This window comes from Balaenoptera ricei, chromosome 13 (genome assembly GCF_028023285.1).
Source record: "Balaenoptera ricei isolate mBalRic1 chromosome 13, mBalRic1.hap2, whole genome shotgun sequence".
NCBI lineage: Eukaryota > Metazoa > Chordata > Mammalia > Artiodactyla > Balaenopteridae > Balaenoptera > Balaenoptera ricei.
The window spans coordinates 3,421,015-3,440,826 of NC_082651.1; the positions used below are offsets into that span (position 1 = coordinate 3,421,015).

At 44.7% G+C, this 19,812-nt stretch overlaps 1 long non-coding RNA gene across 1 annotated transcript in view; it reads left to right on the forward strand.

Moving 5' to 3' along the window:
- Positions 1–19,812, forward strand: part of LOC132377366 (uncharacterized) — a 54,562-nt gene that overhangs the window by 22,404 nt on the left and 12,346 nt on the right. The window contains exon 2 of the long non-coding RNA XR_009506609.1: positions 13,641–13,725. This is a non-coding gene — a long non-coding RNA (uncharacterized LOC132377366). The remainder of the gene's footprint in view (positions 1–13,640; positions 13,726–19,812) is intronic.

Here is a 19,812-nt window from a genome sequence, read left to right on the forward strand (position 1 = left end):
TTCTCTTATTTTTTACTCTGGATGTTTTTGGGTTTTGTGCTTTTATGTATATATATATATATACGATCCATTTAAAGTCATTTTTATGTGGTGTGAAGTAAAGCTTGAGGTTATTTTTTGCATATCACTATCTAGTTGTTCTAGCACTGTTTGGAGAAAAGATTATCCTTCCCCTGATCAATTACCGTGACACTTGTGTTGAAAATACATTTACCATATATGTGTACGTCTATTCCTAGAATCTATTCCATTGATCTGTTTGTCTAACATCAATACCACCCTATTTTGATTACTGTGGCTTAATTATTATAAAGCTAAAACAGTTTAAGTCCATCATCTTTGTTCTTCTTTTAATATCACATTCTAGGGCCCATGCATTTCCATATAAATTTTAAAATGAACTTTTTCTTTTTTTTTTTTTTAAATGACCTTTTTCAATTTCTACAACCAGTAGAAATGTTGACCATTTCATGGATTCTATAGATCAATTTGAAGTTTTTATTTATATCTTAATAATATTAACTATTTTGATCTATGAACAAGATATATTTTCTCATTAATTTAGGTATTCTTTGATTTCTCTAAGTGCACAGGGTTTTAAAATCTTTTTTTCTCCCCCTTGGAAATCTGGATGTCTTTCATTTCTTTTTCTTGAGTTACTTCATTGATTAGAACCTCACGTATGATACTGAATAGAAGAGTTGATAGTGGACATTCTTGCACAGTTTCTGATATTGGGGGGAAGCATTTCATTGTTCACAATGTTAGCTGTAGGCTGTTCACAGATGTGTTGTATCAGATTGAAGGAGTTCCCTTCTACCTCTAGTTTGCAGAGAGTTTATCAGGAATGGGTGTTGGATTCTTTCAAATCCTTTTCCTGCCTATATGGAAATGTTCATATAACTTTCCATTCTCGTCGGATAGTACAGTAAATTACATTGACTTCTGACTTTTCAACCATCCTTGTTTTCCTGGGATAAAGGCCGGTTGGTCAAGAGATGGATAGGAAATTGTATTCGATTTTCTAAAAAATTGTGAAGAAGTTTTGACTCTATGATCATGAAGGATATTGAGCTGTAATTTTCTTGTGATGTCTTTGTCTGGCTTTGGTATCAGGGTATTCCTGGCCTCATAGAATGAGTTGATAAGTATTCCCTCCTCTGTAGTTTCTGGAAGAAGTCATTTTAAATTGGTGTCATTTTGTCCCTAAATGTTTGGAAATTTTTGCCAAAACTTAAGTCATCTGGACCTGGAGTTTTTAACTACAAATGTAATTCCTTTAGTAGAGAAAGAAATCACCCTTGGTATTGTTTATTTATTTACATTTGTCTTCTGTCCTTTCGTCCTGATCAGTCTGGCGAAAGATTTATCAATTTAATCAAAGAGCTCTCTTTGGCCTCTGGGTTAGGTATTGGTTACACTTTGCATTGAACTGTGTGATTGCATGCCAACTGATGATGCTATTTCTGAAGTCAGGGGGTTAGGGAAGTTAGAGATCTCCCCTCAGACCTCATCCCAGTTTCTAACCGTATCCCTCTTATTATTTTGTGTGCTCTCTTTTGAAGAAATTTGGACAAATTCCTTTTGAACGGGTCTAAAAGAAATATAAGTGGCATTGCACACAAAAAAGTTTAGGCCTCCACACAAGATTGCCCTTACTTTTGATACCAGCTGCAAGTGTGGGAGTTTCCAAAACCATCCTCAGGTTTGATAATTCACTGAAAAGATTCACAGACCTCACCCAAAGCTTATACTCACAGTTAATTTACTACAGATTAAAATCAACCAAGGGAAAAAGCAGCACATAGGGCAGAGTCCAGGAAAAGTACCAAACTCAGAGCTTCTGTTGTCTTCTCCCCATGGGTCAGGGGGCACTGTTTTCCAGCATCCATGAGAAACGGTATGTGCACAGCTTTGCCAACCAGAGGTACCAACAGAGCTTCAGTGTCCAGAGTCTTTATCAGGTCTTCATCACAAGGCATGGCTGATTGACTACCCATGTGGTTGAGCCCAGTCTTCAGGTCAACTGATACTGGGCGGCTGCAATCCAGAAGGAGGGAAGTAAAGATTTGAGAAGGAGGGGTAGATAAAAGGGATGCTGGTTGGATGGTAAAATCTGGACTCTACTTGGGATACAAAGACTTATTAAAGTCCACAGTGGCAGTATTATATAAATGGAATGATGCAATATGTAACATTTTGAGGTTTTTTTTCTTTTTTTTAAACTCAGCATAATTCCCTGGTGATTCATTCGATTTGTTTGTTGTTTGTTCCTTGCTACTGCTGCGTAGTACTCTGTGGACGGAAGTTTCTCTCTCACCACGGATGGTCATCTGGGGTGTTTGCAGTTTTCAGCTATTATGCTATGAACATCTGTGTACATATTTTTGTGTGGATATGAGTTTTCACTTCTCAGGAGTGTGATTACTGGTTGTACGGTAGTTGCAGGTTTAGTTTTATAAGAAACTGCCAAATTGTTTTCCAGAGCACCTGGACCATTTCACATCCTCACCAGCCATATATGAGTGATTCAGTTTCTCTGTATCCTCACCAGCATTTGGCATTAACACTATTGTTTATTTTAGCCATTCTGATAGGTGTGTAATGGTATTTCATTGTGATTTTAATTTGCATTTCCCTGATGACTGACAGATTTGAACAGTATTCCGTGTGTTTATTTGTCATCTCTGTCAAATGTTCATGTATTTCACCTATTTTCAAATTGTATATTTTTTCATGATGAATTTTGAGACTTATTTATATATTCCAGATATAAGTTGGCTATGTGGTTTTCAAATCTTTACTCCTATTATGTAGCTTGTCTTTTTATCTTCTTAATGGGGTCCTTAACAGAGCAAATGTTTCTATTTTGTTGAGGTCTAATATATTAAATTTTCCTTTCGCAGATCACAGTTTTGGTGCCAAGTATAAAAAGTTGAAGATTTTGTCCTATGTTATCTTTTTTTTTTTAAATTGAAACTTGAGTTATACACATGTTAATGGCATTTTAAGACAGTAATTAAGATTTTTTAAAAATTAATTAATTAATTAATTTAATTTTTGGCTGTGTTGGGTCTTCGTTTCTGTGCGAGGGCTTTCTCTAGTTGCGGCAAGCGGGGGCCACTCTTCATCGCAGTGCGCGGGCCTCTCACTATCGCGGCCTCTCTTGTTGCGGAGCACAGGCTCCAGACGCACAGGCTCAGTAGTTGTGGCTCACGGGCCCAGTTGCTCCGCAGCATGTGGGATCTTCCCAGACCAGGGCTCGAACCCGTGTCCCCTGCATTGGCAGGCAGATTCTCAACCACTGTGCCACCAGGGAAGCCCTGTCCTATGTTACCTTTTTTCTCAAAGTTTTATGGTTTTACTTTTCACATTTAAATCTGTGATTTATTTGTATCTCTTTCTAAAGGTAAGTAGAATTGAGGCTGAGTGAAGCCCAGCCCACCACTGGTCCTATGAGTAGAACGTATTGGGTGTCATCCTATAGTGTCTTCTTCCTCTTACTACCTGGTTCTCTGACATATAGGACTGATGTGATGTCGGAAAACCTATAGCTCCTAGGAATATTTTCAAGATGACTAAGCTCAGAAATAGTTCACCGTCTCTGAGAGTCAGGTGATTCTTTGATTCTTTTTCAATTGCAGTTTTAGGACACCAAAAGCAAACGTTGAGCCAAAGTGGGTAGCACACCAGTGCATCCCATTTGGATGCAATACCTAAACCGCCCCCAGCCACTGCCTCACTCTAACTCAGGAGCTCTGCCTGAAAGCAGAGGAGCAGCTCCAGGCTGAGAACCAGATTCCTCAGATATGCCGTCCTCGCTACAATAACCACCTTTTAAAATTTGAGTTAATTGAAAACCGGAGTCTTCTGCACGGAAGCTAAGGAAATGGAGCGCCAGCCTTCCCTGTCCTCTGAGCTCTGGTCCCCATTGCATCCGAAATCGGAGGGAGCAGGAAGCAGAGAGTGGTGGCTCAGGGTTTGGGGGGAGGGGGGAGCAAAGCCTTCCTGGTCCTTTCCTAGGAGAGCCTTGTGTTCTCTGGTCCTGGCAGTTTTAAAACTTAGTCTTTATTTTGTGAGGCACTTCTGTTGATTCTTCGGAGATTCTTATTACTGGGGACCCTTAATCTGTAGTTCTTTCAACCCAGGAGAATGCTTTCCTTTTGGTTTAATCTGTAGAACAGACTAGAGTTAATTTTTTGTTGGCCAGCCTACCTTATCTAGAGAGACCTTTTGATTATCACAACTAAGCTTGTCTCCTTAAGGGAGATAAAGCAGTGGCCGATACAATCACCTGCGGCAGGTACGAACCTGTTAGAAACAGTCTCCCTCCAGTGGAGAGGATGACTGAGGAGAGGGAATCCCTATAAGAGAGCTGGGATGGGGTATCCCTGCCTTTTCTGATAGTGCTTGTAACAGCTATCTACTGCCGGGTACCAAGCTACCCCAAACTTAGGCAATTTGGGCAGAGCTCGTGGGAGTACCCTCTGGGTCGTTCCCAGTCTGGCTTTTCTTGGCAAGGCTCACTCACACGTCTGGGGCCTCAGCTGGGAAGGCTGAGACAGCTGGACCTCTCTCCATGTGGTGTTTCGTCGTCCAGCAAGCCAGCCTGGGTTTGTCCACATGGTGGCAAAATTGTTCCTAGCGGCAGGAGAGCCAGCAGCAAGGCACCTTGACGCTGGGCTTGGAACACACACAACGCACTTCTACTGCGTTCTGTTCTGCAAAGCAAGCCACAAGCACCCCGAATTTAAGAGGAGGAGAAACAGGCTCCACCTCTTGGTGAGTGGAGTTACAAATAATATGTGGCTACATTCAGTAATTTACCACAGTGCTTTAAGATGTAAATGCCTTTTTCTCAATGTCCTAAGAGAACAAGCCACGTAACAGAAAACAGAGGACCAGCCACAGCCAAACCAGTCCACATGAGAGGTCATCAACATCACCTCTTTGACCACTTACAACCAAGAATGCCCAGATAGTGACACAGCTGCTTTGGACAAGGAGAGTGAGAATAGAAAGATGGGCGATTAAATGCCACTTGTATCTTTTCTTTTCGGTTCACAATATCAAATAATAAATAGGCCTTTTGTTTCCTTTCATAAGTACAGTATTCTAAAACTGTTTCATTTGAGCTCCGGAGAAGTGAAATAAGCTTTCTGTAAACCCAAGCTGTTACCAAGGACATTGTTTTGTGATAAAGTTTAAGTCCAAGTTCAACTACACATAGTGAATGCCAGGTGCTGTAATGCTTCACAGTTGTGTGACACTCCAAGTGGGTAGAGGGGGCGTATGTAGCATGATTACCATCTCCCATCCATGTTTTTTGAAATTTTGGAAATTCGTTGCCACGAATTCATTGCGCTTGAGTTTAAGAATATATTTGAGTTTTCCCTGGTCTTGCATCCACAGCAAGTGACATTTTGGAAAATGTACTGAAATGGACTTAATCTAACCTTCATGTGTACCAGTGAAGGTTCAATGCAAAACAATCAGTATGACAAACATTTCAGCCTATTAGCCTAAGTATTTAGGGCTGTTTATTTTGAAATGTTTTCAAGGTTTCAAGAACGTAAACATATCAGCTGGAAAAGATACATTTCTACCCATTTCCATCCACCCACTCAGATGGAAAAGCCAGTATATTTTTATAGCTCAAAAAATCAGTTACTTTCCCAGGCAAATACATGGGTGGAATTTTCAAGGCATTTTCCAATGTTACACCTGTGGACTGGAGAACAGAATCAGGCTCTTTGTGTGTCAGGAAGGGAAAAGCATCAAGTACTGAATACCTCTTGGCTTTGGCACAAAGACACTATTTAGTATGATATGTGCTTACATTATAGATGCGAACCAGCATTTAGGCACGTAGCCAATATATAATCACTCACGTTATGGCTGAAAGAGCCATATAATGTGGTATAATGTCATGATGGAAACTTGACCCTTTCCGCCTAGATTTTGGTACCCTGCTGATTGGATATTGCCTATGCTAACTTCTCTGGGTAGATAACAGAATTGTGCAAATTGTTAAAAAAATACAGCAAGGGCAAGCTTTACTCTTTCGGCTACTACATAGTAACACTTGGTAGTGATTTTAGAAGAGAACTGTTCAAATAGCTATACTGTTACGTGCTGAGTTCATAAAGTGTTTGAACATACCTCTTGTAGACCACTGTTTCTCCCACTTCTTTTGGGCTGTCTCATACTCTCCAGAATGAACAGAATGCTTTCAATACTGCAGATGCTGAACTACCTTTATCCATTTTCCTTTAAGTAGCATGATATTCTTTAGGTGAGCAATTCTTATTTTCCCAGGAAGATTTTTGTAAGTAGTGAATAGAAAGTCATTTATTCTTTTTTTTTTCTTTTCTTTTTCCCCCTTTCTTTCTTTTTTTCATTCTTTTCTTTCTCTTTTTCTTTTCTTTCTTTCTTTGTTTTTTTTCTTTGTAAAGTATCAAGGTGCAAAGGGAAAAAACATGGGCTTTGCTGTCAGATGCAATAATCCACCACGGCCACTTCCTAGCTAGTTAGTTACAAACCTCCTTGAACCTCAGTTTCAAGGTCTGCATAATCAGGGCAATAGCCCCAGCTATGCAGGTGGCTGGTGATAATGAGCAACATGGTATGTAAATTTCTGAGCAGCTTGTAGGTATGTTATTAATAGTCAAAATTATCATTGTACTTTGCATAGTCAGGACGTGTCTGCATTTATGTCTGTGGTTCATCTTTTAGTTATGCATGTTGAAGTGTTCTTTTATTATATAAAACATTTAGTTTATACATCGACCTGGTTCCCATATTCTTTTAGGCATGTTTTATTACTATTCCTGATAACAGCTTAACCAGCAGTGTTTACGTCAGTTGGGCACGAAGTGGATTCTGGGGGGACTGAGCTCTGAGGCACAGCTGGTCTACTCCCTGTGCTGTGTCATGGGGAAAGCACTGCCTTCCAAGGAGGACACTCGTACTTTTGTTCTTAAAATGATAAACTCTAGTTGATAATATTTATCTTGACCAGCCCACACAGTAGTATATGATGAACTATGACCACTTTTTAAAATGTTATTACTTAAAATGTGATCTTAAGTTAGTTTTAAAATGCTGTTTTTAAGAATTTAAAAATGATACTTTAAAATATTATTATTTTAAATACCTCATATAAGTGGAATCATGCAGTATTTGTCTTTTTTGTAACTGGCTTATTTCATTTAGCATAATGTCCTCAAAGTTCACCTGTATTGTCACCTGTAGCAGGATTCCCTTCTTTTTTAAGGCTGATAGTATTCCACTGTATGTTTAGTCCGCATTTTCTTTATCTGTTCATCCATCAGGCAATATTTAGGTTGTATCCACACGTTGATTTTTATGAATAGTGCTGCAATGAACGGGGGAGTGCTAACAATCTCTCTGAGATCCTGATTTCCATATTTGGGGGATAAATACCCAGAAATGGGATTGCTGGATTATATGAAAATTTTCTTTTTAATTTTTTGAGAACCCCCCCATACTATTTTCCACGGCAGCTACAGCATTGTACACTCCTACCAACAGTGTACAAGGTTCCAATTTCTCCACATCTTCCCCAATACTTAACTTTCAGTTTCACCGGCTCCAACTGTGATCCCTGCCCCTCCCCCAGCGATGCTCCAGTTCCCCTCTTCCCTGCCTTTCCAGAGCTCAGACCGAAAAACAGAGAGTCATGCTTGCCTTCTCCTTGTCTCACACCCCATATCCAACCCATCAGGAAATCCCACTGAGTCTACCGTACACATACACCTGGGATGTACCCACTTCTCACCACCTCCCAGCCTGGTTCAAGCCACTGTCTTATCTCACCTGGATTGTTGCAATAACCTCCCAGAGGGCTCTGCCTGCTTCCACTCCTGCTGCCTTGAAGTTCCAGTTGGCCTGCGTCCTTCTACCCAAAACCTGCTGATGGCTCCCATCTCGCTCAGAGTAAAAGCAAAGTCTCCAGTGATCTGCACAGGCCCTGCAGGACCTGTCCCCCTCCCCGACCCCGCAGTTCACTTACCTGCCTCTCACCTCACCCTGCTCCAGCCACATTCACTCTTTTTTGCTTTTTCTCCAATATGCCAAATACGCTCCCACGTAGGGCCTTCCCCCTTTCTCCTCCCTCTTTCTGTGGCCCCCTTCCCTCCTCAAAACATTTGCAAATGTCCCTTCTCCCTGAGACTTCCCTCCACCACATTGTTTCAATTGCAGCCCCCACCTTTATCCTCCTTCTCCACTTTTTTCTTCTCCAAAGACTTATCCCCTTCTTATCAATTCTGTACTCATCTGTTTTGTTCATGGCCTGTCTCATGTAGAGCAGGAGACTTGTAAATGTACATGATTTTCTCCCCACTGCTGTATCCTTAGTGCCTAGAACTAAGACCCTCCATGAATATATGAATGGATGGATCAGTGAATGGAAGCATGTGTTTCCATTGACTAGAGTGACAGCCCTTCCTCATGCAGACGAGGGATAAGTATGTAACCGTGCTCTTGAAAACATTTCCAATGTTAAAAAAATTTTCCAAGTCAGAATCTCTACAATGATTATTGCTGTAAATATTACACTACAGCTTAAAATGTAAAGTAAATATTATTTTCATCAGAAAGAAAGCTGGTTATTTGTGTGAAGGCCTTGCTCACCTAGGTGTTGAAGGGTAATTAACAGGGCACATCCAGTGCCTCTGTGGAGCTTGAAAGGCAAGAAGTCGGATTTTTGAGTCTATGGCTTGATGGTATGGATTTGTCATCTTTCTCCACTGCTCACCAAATGAAGAATGAACTGAAACAGTTTTTACAACAGTTCCTTGCATTGAAGAAGTTTTAAAATGTAGAAAGAAATGTGTCTTCATTTTTCAAAGCTCTCCATAGTGAGGAATTCTTAATTTTTATGTTAACTTGAGCTCAGAATGGAATTTCAACGATGCGATGAGGGTTGCAGGCAATGTGTTCTGGTGGAAAGGAATTTTTGTTTTTTTGCTTTGTTTTCTTCCCCTTCTGTCTTTGCCAGTAATTGGCTCCGAAGTTTCAATGAACTCCCATCACGTTTCTGTTTTCAGGCTGCAAAACAGGAAGGAGAGAAATTACTGCTCTTTTATAACAATGTTGTCATGTTGTATAAACAAATGTTGGGAAAGGTAAAAATACTTTAAAGTGTGAGGAAGAGATTTACAAGTTCGGGTAAATGACATGTACGCAGAGAGGTAGTGCTTAGGACTTATTGTGTGAACCCCGGTGATTAAAGATTTCCCCAGGGAATTGCCCCACCAGGTGCAATCCTTGTCTACCTTGAAGGCCAGATCTACCTCTGTACTTGCACACTCTAAAAACTTTGCTATACAAATGCAAGGTACTATGTTGTTACTAAGTTAGGTATTCTTTTTACTTTAGAAGAACTCCTTGCTAGTCTGATGGACCTGAAAGTTTACAAAGCACTTTCTAATATGTTAATCTGTGCTTGAGAGGATCAAGGGTTTTAATGAATCTACTGGCCTGAATTATATGTCAGCATTTTTAACTATGAAATTTGCGCGTGTGTTGGATGTTGTTCTAATGCAATTGAGGCAGGAGATAGATGGCTCCAGGCTAAGCAGCTGGAGTTCATCCCCTGTGTACAGACACCCCAAAACAGCAGAAGTGAGGAGAAGCTGAGCCCTGCCCAGATAAGAGATAGAAGACCACATGTTTCTCCTTCTCCAGGTCAAGGAGACCTTCCCGACTACACGTGCGCAGAAAAGCTCCTCGGAGTTCAAAAGGGAGCGGGCACCACCTCATAGTAGGTGATGCCAACCTGCCCATAGGCCTCTTCCCTGGAATCCATCCTGGCTAAGGGATGCACGTACACACAGGGGAGGACCCTGAGATAAACCAAGTACGGACTGAGAACCAGGCAAAGCAAGATGACTGGCCAAAGGAAACCCGGAAGAAATGCCCCATATAAGTGATTCAAACTACCACGAAGGCACGGGGCTCTCTTCCTGAGCACGACCCTGTGAGTCTATTCACACGTACTCTTTTTCCTCCTAATAAACACTTTACTTGTTTCACGACTTTCCGTCTTTGTGGGCATTCTTTTCTGCAAAGCCGAAGGGCCAGGGCCTGTCACTGACCGCTGGTCTAGTAGCTAGGATTCTGTGCTCTCGCTGCCCCGGCCTGACCTCAGTCTCTGGCTGGACTCAAAATCCTGCTTCAAGCCGCTGTAGGCTGAGGCCACCCGAGACCACAGTGGTATTTCCATTTCCATATTTTACATAAGCATCTACAAGATTGGGATTTGCCCAAGGTCACATAGCTGGTAGTTGACAGAAAGGAGCTCCTGATGCCGAGCAGGGCCCTGTGGGGCTCCCGGGCATGGAGGCCTTTTTGTCCCCCATTTCTTATAGGCAAGACTCCAGCCTCCATGACCTTCCCTGAGTTCCAAAGGGCAGATTCGAACAGTTGCTTATCAAGGGAGAAGCAGCCAAGAGACCACCTGAGGCAAGATTAAAGGGACCAGGGAAGCTCATCAAGATTAGGAGACCGACCACCTGAGACCCTGCACACACCCCAATCTGGTCAGCAACCCCACCCTTTTGAAATTTTGCAGAAGAAAGAAGAATGTGAGACTGTTACTGCCTTGGTCCTTATCACATACCCCTGACCGTGAGTCTTGACTATATAACCTCTCCCTATTCCCCAGGGAGGGGGGCACAGTTCTTGAGGTGCTAGCCTACTGTGTTCCCTCTTTGCCTGGCAAAGAAATAAAGCCATTCTTCCTTTCTCCTCCATAACACTGTCTCCGTATTTCTGTTTGGCATTGGTGCACAGAGAGCCAAGATTCTGGCAACAATTCCAAATTAGATGTCTTGACTCCTTCCCATTCTGTTGCCAGTACTCGCTGCGCGGATGGTCCAGGTGGCTGGCCATGGGACATATTTGCAATTCTAGTCACCCTGATCAATATTATTCCATTGCGGTTTTTTCTCATCAGCAATTAAATATTTCAAGAAAGGAAACCCAGAGGACTTAAGGTTCACTCATGGGTGTTCTTGAAAAACCACCTCTTCAAACCCTTCAAGAGAAATGAACCTAGATTTTATTTTACAAAGGTACAAATTCCAACTCAAATGTTTTTTTCTTTTTTTTTAATTAATTTATTTATTTATATTTATTTTTGGCTGTGTTGGGTCTTCGTTTCTGTGTGACGGCTTTCTCTAGTTGCGGCGAGCGGGGGCCACTCTTCATCGCAGTGCGCGGGCCTCTCACTATCGCGGCCTCTCTTGTTGCGGAGCACAGGCTCCAGACGCGCAGGCTCAGTAGTTGTGGCTCACGGGCTTAGTTGCTCCGCGGCACGCGGGATCTTCCCAGACCAGGGCTCGAACCCGTGTCGCCTGCATTGGCAGGCAGACTCTCAACCACTGCGCCACCAGGGAAGCCCCAACTCAAATGTTTTCAAAGCACCTCGTGATTGTCAATAGAAAGCATGATTATACTGTCAATGCTCTGATACTGTGTGTCTTCAAATCCCCCATTGCTGACAGATCACAGGCACTCAATCACTGTTTCTGAAGGTACAAATGCAGTATTTCTGTATTCGTTATTGGCACAGACGTATGTGTTCAGTGCGTTCGCCTATATTGTTAGTTACCTTCACGTAGGTGTGTATCTCGCCTTCCTTCCTTGAGGGCAGGACCACTGTCCTGTTCTTGTTTCCTGTTCTATCCTGCAAGCAACACCCACTTTCAGCGTCCCCAAACCTTCAGCAGAGAATATTACACACAGCAGTTTTGGAGAGTAAAGGAGGAGGGGGCTGCATCTCTGAGGCAAGAGGTCCGGAGGGTGTTCTTGAGCCACGAGACGTGCACAAGTGAGAAGGAGAAGTAGGGAATTACATCCTTCCTTGCTCCAGAATCCTAGCACTTAGGAGAGAGCCCTGGGTGTCTCACCACATATGAGATGGGGGTGAGAGTCGTTTTATTCACTTATTAAAGGACAGGGTGACCCTACTGGGCCAGAAGACTTGACTTCATTCAGGCTACATATTGGCCGCTGCTTATTTGGGGTTATAACCCTTTAATAGGCAGCGTGACTAGTTCCGGAAACCCTCCTGCCCGTCGCGTTGCCTTCTACCTCAGCACTTGTCACACACCTGTCGTATGACTTGGTTCTGAGTCCTGCTCATTTGCCTGGAAACTATGTCCTTCCCAGAGGAAACAAACCTAAATGACTTTTTTTTTTTTTTAATGTTTTATTTTATTTATTTATTTGGCTGCACCGGGTCTTAGTTGCAGCATGTGGGATCTAGTTCCCTGACCAGGGATCGAACCCCGGCCCCCTGCACTGGGAGTGTGGAGTCTTAACTACTGGACCACCAGGGCAGTCCCCTAAATGACTTTTGAATAAACTATAATGGAAAAGAATATGAGGAGAATATATATATGTATAACTGTCACTTAGCCATAAAGTGGAAATTAACACAACATTGTAAATCAACTATACTTCAATAAAATTTTTAAAAAAAGACAAAGGAAATCTTGTTTTGCTTTCACTTTGACTTGGCCCAAGGGTCAGTGGTGGACATGGTGGCCAGTTTATCGTGGCCCCCTGGGTTCAACGGGTGTCTGGCTCCACCCTTAAGGGCAGTTTTTTTTTGTTTTTTGTTTTTTAAAGGGCCAGTTTTAAATGATGACTAAACAACATCAGAGCAAAACTTCTGGGTCTCAATATTCTGACATATTTTAGAAATGGGTAGGAAATTTAAATCATCAGTAAAGGGAATGAACAAGAGGATTCTGAACCATGGAGGCCTGTTTTACACTGACAGCAGCAGGCTGTTTTTACCTCCCCATTCTTTTTTTCTCTCTCTCTTTCTCTCCTTTTCTCCTTCTCATTTACCGAGTAATAAGAAAAACTGATGTCGATAAAAGTTTTCCTCTTATCTCATCTGACTGATCAGTATGTGTTCTCTCCTGATCAGTGAGTCTTGTGGGGTTTTTGCTGCAAAAACCCTTTTCCCATCAGTTTGTTCTAAAATGCTGCATTCGCCTGCGCTTAGGCCAGGATAGGGGTATTGTTCCAGTTTACATAGGCGGAGAAGTAGCGCTGATCTCATTTCGACAGTAAACAATTGATAACTTCAGAAGTACCTCTTAAAATCAAGACTCCTCCTAATAAAACATCCTTTAAAAATTCTTTTCAGTTGCAGAACGGGGAATTAGCCAGCCTCTGTACCGCTCAGGCCTATCCTGGGCTTAGCTCTGAAACACCACCTTTCTCCCCGTCAAGTGCACAGAACTGGGGACGCAGGTGCATGGACGTGGCCAAGGTGTTTGCTCAAATGTGAGAAGCCATGGACCCTGCCTTCAACGCAGTGTAGAGCCAGATGACCTGGGAAGGACCTCAGATTTCCTCTCTGCTCCTGTTTCCTGCATGGAGCTCACCAGAGCACGAGAGCAAATAGCTTTGAAACTGAGGTGCTTACGGAAGTTCCAAGTGTGATGCCCCACGTGGAGTATATTTCCTAGAAAAGAAAGCCCAACTGCCGACCACTGGCCAGAGTGAAGAGCCCCAGCCTTTCTGATGTGGCCGCGCCAAACATTTCCATTTCCTGGTGGTTTAACGGTGGTGTATTCTTTCCCTGTTTCTAGGGCTGACGAATTCCGCCGCCGTCTTTGCTGCCTGCAGGATGCGGACCACAGCAGATTTCTCACAGGGGACCTTGCTCCCATTACCGTGAGTATGGGACTGTGTTCCATTTAAGACTTAGAGTCTGACTGTGGTCAGAAGAGAAAAGCACATCTGATTCTTGTTGGAGGGATTGTTATTAGCTTAATACCAGTTAATAGTGAAGTGTGAGCTCTTCCTCGGCTATTAATCTATAAAACCTTAAACTTGTGCTCCTTGAACTCTTTTTTTCGGACGTATAGTCATCCTGCCACCCAGAGAATCGGAGAAATTGTCATTGTTGTTAAGGTAAAGAAGGCTCTCTTGGGTATATGCGGTATTTTTTTTTTTTTTGGCTGCGTTGGGTCTTCGTTGCTGCGCGCGGTCTTTCTCTAGTTGCGCCGAGCGGGGGCTACTCTTCGCTGCGGTGCGCGGGCTTCTCATTGCGGTGGCTTCTCTTGTTGCAGAGCACGGGCTCTAGGCGCGCGGGCTTCAGTAGTTGCGGCTCGCGGGCTCTAGAGCGCAGGCTCAGTAGTTGTGGTGCACGGGCTTAGTTGCTCCACAGCATGTGGGATCTTCCTGGACCAGGGCTCGAACCCGTGTCGCCTGCATTGGCAGGCGGATTCTTAACCACTGCGCCACCAGGGAAGCCCTAGGCAGTATTTTTTTGTTACGTGTGTGTGTGTGTAAATGTAATCCTTCCTCACCTAGTGTAAACTATTTTCCACGGCATCTGTGTAAGGCCCACAGCCCTTAATTTTAAAATATTGTGGCATATTTTAGTGGAGTCTAACAGATCAATTACTTGCTGAAAATCAGAATCTCCTGCTGAAAATCCGAAAGGAAGCCCTCGCTTTCCTCCATCACCCACGGGAACGCATGTTGCGCGTGGCAACGGCCAGGTCTGTTTGGTGTCCCAGAATCGCGCTGGCTTTTTGCGTAAGTGAACACAGACCCCAGCTTGAAATGCCTAAGCTTGTCTCAATTCAGGGGTAAAATTCCGGTCCTCTGACCAGTGTCTGGCTGCCTGGGTTCGGACGCCACCCATAGACCACACGTGTGATGGGAAGTAAAATGTTTCATGACTCCAGGAGGTTGCTCTGGAGATTGAACAAGGAAAAGAACTTTAAAAAAAAAAAACCCCATTTCCCCTTTATTTACAGAAACTAGTGTTAGAGGAACCCTGGCTAAGGGCACACGCTCAGTTGAGGGGTCTTCCAAGTGGTGTTAAAGGGTAGAGGCCACAAGAGTGGGCTGATAATTGGGCAGACCACCGTAATAAAATCTGGGAAGTGGAAAAGCAGGTCTGGTGCTTAGTTTAGGGTCCACGTGAGAGCAAAGCTCATCTGAGGCACAGAATCAGTTAGGATGACTTTAGTGTCAGCAACCAGCAGCCAGTGAGGAGAGGGAAAGTGCCAGAGAGGGAAGGTGGATTGAAAAGGTACCAACAAGTTGGGCCCAAAGGGATGAACTTGGCCTTCTCCATGTCAGGGGATGACACACCTTTGAGGACAGCTTTGTCAGTGGGTGTTATGGCCCCACTAATTCATCCAGCAGACACTAATTCAGCAGCTGCTGCATGCCAGGCTCTACGTTAGGCACCAAGACAAGACCCTTACCTTCCTAGGACTTACCTTGTCGTGGGCAGCAGGACGTTGCTTAAATACATGCACTTGGGTTGTGAGTTTTGATGAGGATCAGGAAGGAAATGAATACGGGGAGCTTCTCTGAATTGGGGAAAAGGGTAGAACAAAGGAGTCTTTCCTGAGGAAGTGACGTCTGAGCTCAGGCGTGAAGAATGAGTAAGAGCAACTTGTGCAGATCATGGAAGAAGGAACTCTTCACAGAGAGACGGGTGTGGGGAAGAGCGTCAGGTGAGTGTCAGGTGCACAAGTGGGCAGGGAGGATGCCAGATAGGGTCCTCAGGTTGGATGGGGATGAGGTCCCATGGGGCTTGTAAGTTCTGCTAAAATTCTATGATTTCAGTCTACGTGAAATGGAAACTTCCAAAAGCTTTTTAAGAAGGGAGGGGCATGATCCAGCTTGAGTTTCTAAAAGCTTCCTCTGCTCTCTAAGGAGAATGCTTCGAAGGGACAAGAATAGGAGGAGGTGACAGGCGGAGACGATGCTATAAGGATGGGGGTGGGGCTGAGGAGACAGGGTGATGATGGCTTAGGCTTAGGGCTACACACGTGTTCCTGCACGTCTGCCCTCACCTTGATTTAACTTCCTGCAGCACCTCTGCGCTGGGATTGCAATAGGGAAGAACCTTTTTTATTCTGTTATGAGTTAATCACTAAAGGGATGTTGTCCATAAGCTTAAATTCCACACAATGGCTCATCTCTCGGATCCCTGCCTCTGAGAGATTAAGGTAAGTGAGCATTCAGCTAAAATACCTGTGTTTAGCTCCCAAGAAACCTCCTGAGCAGGCCCACCTGTGAATGACTGCAGGAGGGAGAAATTAACACCTCCCCTTGGAGCCTGAGGGGAACCAGGAAGTGCTTGGCTTTAGTCCCGCCCCTTGTGGTATAAAAGGAGCCTGAATTCTAACTCAGCAAGACGGTTCTTTGGGGCAGGAGCCCATCATCTTCTCGGTCTGCTGGCTTTCTGGATAAAGTCACTACTCCTTTAACAGGATCTGGAGGATGCAATATGCCAACCACCCACATGCTGAGTAGAGGAGAGACGACAGGCCCTGGTCCATCATCTGGGTGGCCAGTGAGTGAAGAGTTTCCTTCCTTTGTGCTGAGCCATTGCCCATGGGGATCACTGCCCTCTCGCCCACGTTCCTTTTAGAACAGACGCACACAGAGAATACCTTTGGATGGTGGATCCTTTCCACTGGGCACTGCTTGAGCTGCTTCTTGGCTTATTACACCTTTTTACCCATCACCTTTCCAGGAACCAGCCACCTTTCACACCATTTTGCAGGCTAGCAGGTGTGTGTGTGGTTTCCAGTGCCCACAGTTTGTCCCCCTCCTTCCACCAGGGTTCCCTTACAGTATTGACCCAGAGAAGCACCCCCAAATTCCACAGTAAGAACTTGGAGTTCAAGGCAGGGAGAAGACAGAGCAGGGCTGTGAAAATACCCTCTAATAGTAGGAGAAATGTAAATGAAAAACACTTACCAGGAGATGCCTTTTATAGCATCTACATTATTACACTAACAGAAGTAAATTGTATTTTGATTGTGGCCGGTTGAAAACCACATCCTACACGTATGAGGTATATAATCAGCCTAATCAGTTGCTGATCCCAGGACAATTTCATCCCAGTGTACAGGGAGAGTGCAAATAACATAGAGTTTATTCCATTCTTCTTAGTAATTTAAATGTCACTTTGTTAAATGAACTTGAAGACAGATTTGCATTACTTGAATGCAGGGTTTCCAATAATAACGTAACACTTTTTTTCTTCCGGTACAAAGGGAATGGCTTCATATAAAAAGTAAGTGGTTAAATTCAAAACATTTTCCCAAAGGAGTGTCTTTGAGTGCTATGATTTTTAAATTTTGGGAGGGTTTCTGGTGTCAACTCTAAAGTCTCAGTATATGTGCCAATGACTAAGCTATTGTCTCTCAACCTACTTGTCTGTGTGTCGTTTTATGATCCCAGGGCTGGGACTCTGCAAAGCAGACTTGAGCTTTGCTGCCTGCTTCCCTGATAGACGCTGCCAGCAGGGGGTGCTTTGGACGCAGAAGGGGGATGGCTCCCCTCCCCAGCCCCGCCTGTCTCTTCATTCAGGGAGCTAGGGTTCATCCAGGTGGTGGCAGTTGAATGTGGTTTGTCCAGCGCTCACAGAACCTGCTTTATCTCACCCCATCAGAGAGATGCAGCTGGGTTCCAGCTCAGCGGAGTCTCTTCTTCAAGCTCCCACACTTACATCATCTCAACCTCCAGTCCTGCAATTGTTCCCTCCATGATACCTTAGTGTCCCTTTTTGCCTTTACAGTTGCTCAATATCTAGGTAACGGTCGAATTATCTCCCTTAAATAGCCGATGTGCTTTCGGTGTCCTGGCGGTGCGGCCACCGCGAGGGACTGACCTCTGCGGGGCTTCCGGATCTCAGCCTCTTTCTGAGTTCAAGGCTGCGTTGCTCAGGCTCGGGGTAGCTGGGATGTAAGCACCACAGTCCCATGAGTTGGAGGTGCACTTGCCCGCGGGGGGCCTCTGGTCCTGCCCGACTTTGCTTTACACTGAACAGGCTGACAAAGTCCATGCAATAGAAGCATTGGGGGCACGAAAGAAATAGAAGCCATACAAGTAGCATTTGCCTATTTTTCCAGCTGGACGCTGCTGAGAATTCTTACATAGGAGAATAAAGAGATTTCTTTTCCTAAAGGGAGCTGCTAACAGAAAAGAAATTTAAGCTCTGGGTCTGAGGGACTGTGGCTTAAAGCCCTAAGATGCCTTTTAGAAGCTGTTGTGCTTCTTGTAGCCAGAGTTGCACCCTGGGACTCGGGGACTACGCCCAGGTGTAAAGTCTTCTCCTTCTTCATCTGTAAACACTCTGACAGCAGAGTGCGAAGAGGAGCTTACAAAAAAACCACCTGAGGAGAAGAATCTGAGAAAGAATCGATAGGTGTATATGTATAACTGAGTCACTTTGCTGCATACCTGAAACTAACACAACATTGTAAATCCACTAGCCTTCAATATAAAATAAAAAATTAAAAACTATAATCAGGGGCTTCCCTGGTGGCGCAGTGGTTGAGAATCTGCCTGCCAATGCAGGGCACACGGGTTCGAGCCCTGGTCTGGGAAGATCCCACGTGCCGCGGAGCAACTAGGCCCGTGAGCCACAATTACTGAGCCTGCGCGTCTGGAGCCTGTGCTCCGCAACAGGAGAGGCCACGATAGTGAGAGGCCCGCACACCGCGATGAAGAGTGGCCCCCACTTGCCGCAACTAGAGAAAGCCCTCGCACAGAAACGAAGACCCAACACAGCCATAAATAAATAAATAAATAAATAAAAATTGTATAACTTTAAAAAAAAAAAAAACTATAATCAATGACAACTTCTTAAGTAAGCGATTAGTCTAAATAAAGAGATGTGGGGTAAAACAACAACAACAAAAAACACCTGACCAGCAGCACGGAGGTGGGGTCAGAAAGCCACGGTGTCTGTTTCTGGCTCTACTATTTATAAGCTGGGTGATCATGGGCCAGGCGTGTCCCAGCTTCCTCATCTCAAAGCACACAAAGGTGACTCCTGCCCCGGATGGCGGTTTTGAGAATTAAACGAGATCACATTTGTAAAGCGGTGGGCCAGGGCTTGCACCCCATAAGTGGCAGTCTCCAGCCAGCATCCGCTCCCCTCCCCTAAGCCCTCACTGGGCTGACCCCTCCTCAAGACAAAGCCACCGGGCTGGGGTGAGGAGGGGCTGCCGACTCGCCGTGTGAGAGGGTTCCCGGTGGTCCTTGGCTTGCAGGGTGTAGCTTCGCCCCCTTCCCCAGTCACACGTCCACACGGTCCTGTAACGGACAGAACCAAGACCTTCGTGTCGCAGCGAGGAAGCTCCGGGGCGGCGCGGCAGAGAATTTAATCAGCCCGAGCTCCCGCCTCCAGGCAGCCCTGACCGCCCTCTTCATGTGGGCTGAGACTTCGTGCTTCGGGACCATGGCACCTTCTCTGGGCATTTCAGAGATCTCCACGCCTCCCGTGCGTCCTTGGTGTCACCTGGAAACAGGTCAGTCCCTCCTGATCTGGTCCACAGAGTCCCTGAACCAGTGCTTTAAAGAAAACTCAGATCAACTCCCTCTCCTGCTTAAAAGCCTTCAATGACTCCCACTGCCTGTAAGATAGTAGTTAAGCTTCCGTCTGATCTTCAGAGGTGTGCCCACCATCGGTTGCATCTCTGGCAGCCATGCCCTTGTGTCGTTGGCCCTGAGCTGACAGCAAGCCTTTCAAGGCTCAGACATAAGAATCTTTGCAGCTTTGGTCTTGTTCTCTTGGAGCACCCACTCTGGCGGAAGACAGCTGCCACGTGAAAAGTCCAGCCACCCGACGCCACCGTCCTGTGGGGATGGCAGAGGTAGCCGCATGGCAGGGCCCTGAGGCCACATGGAGAGGAAGAGAGACCACCAGGCCGTGACCCCGCCAGGCCTTCAGGGGACTCAAGCCTCTGCTGCCTACTGACTGCCATGCATGAGGGA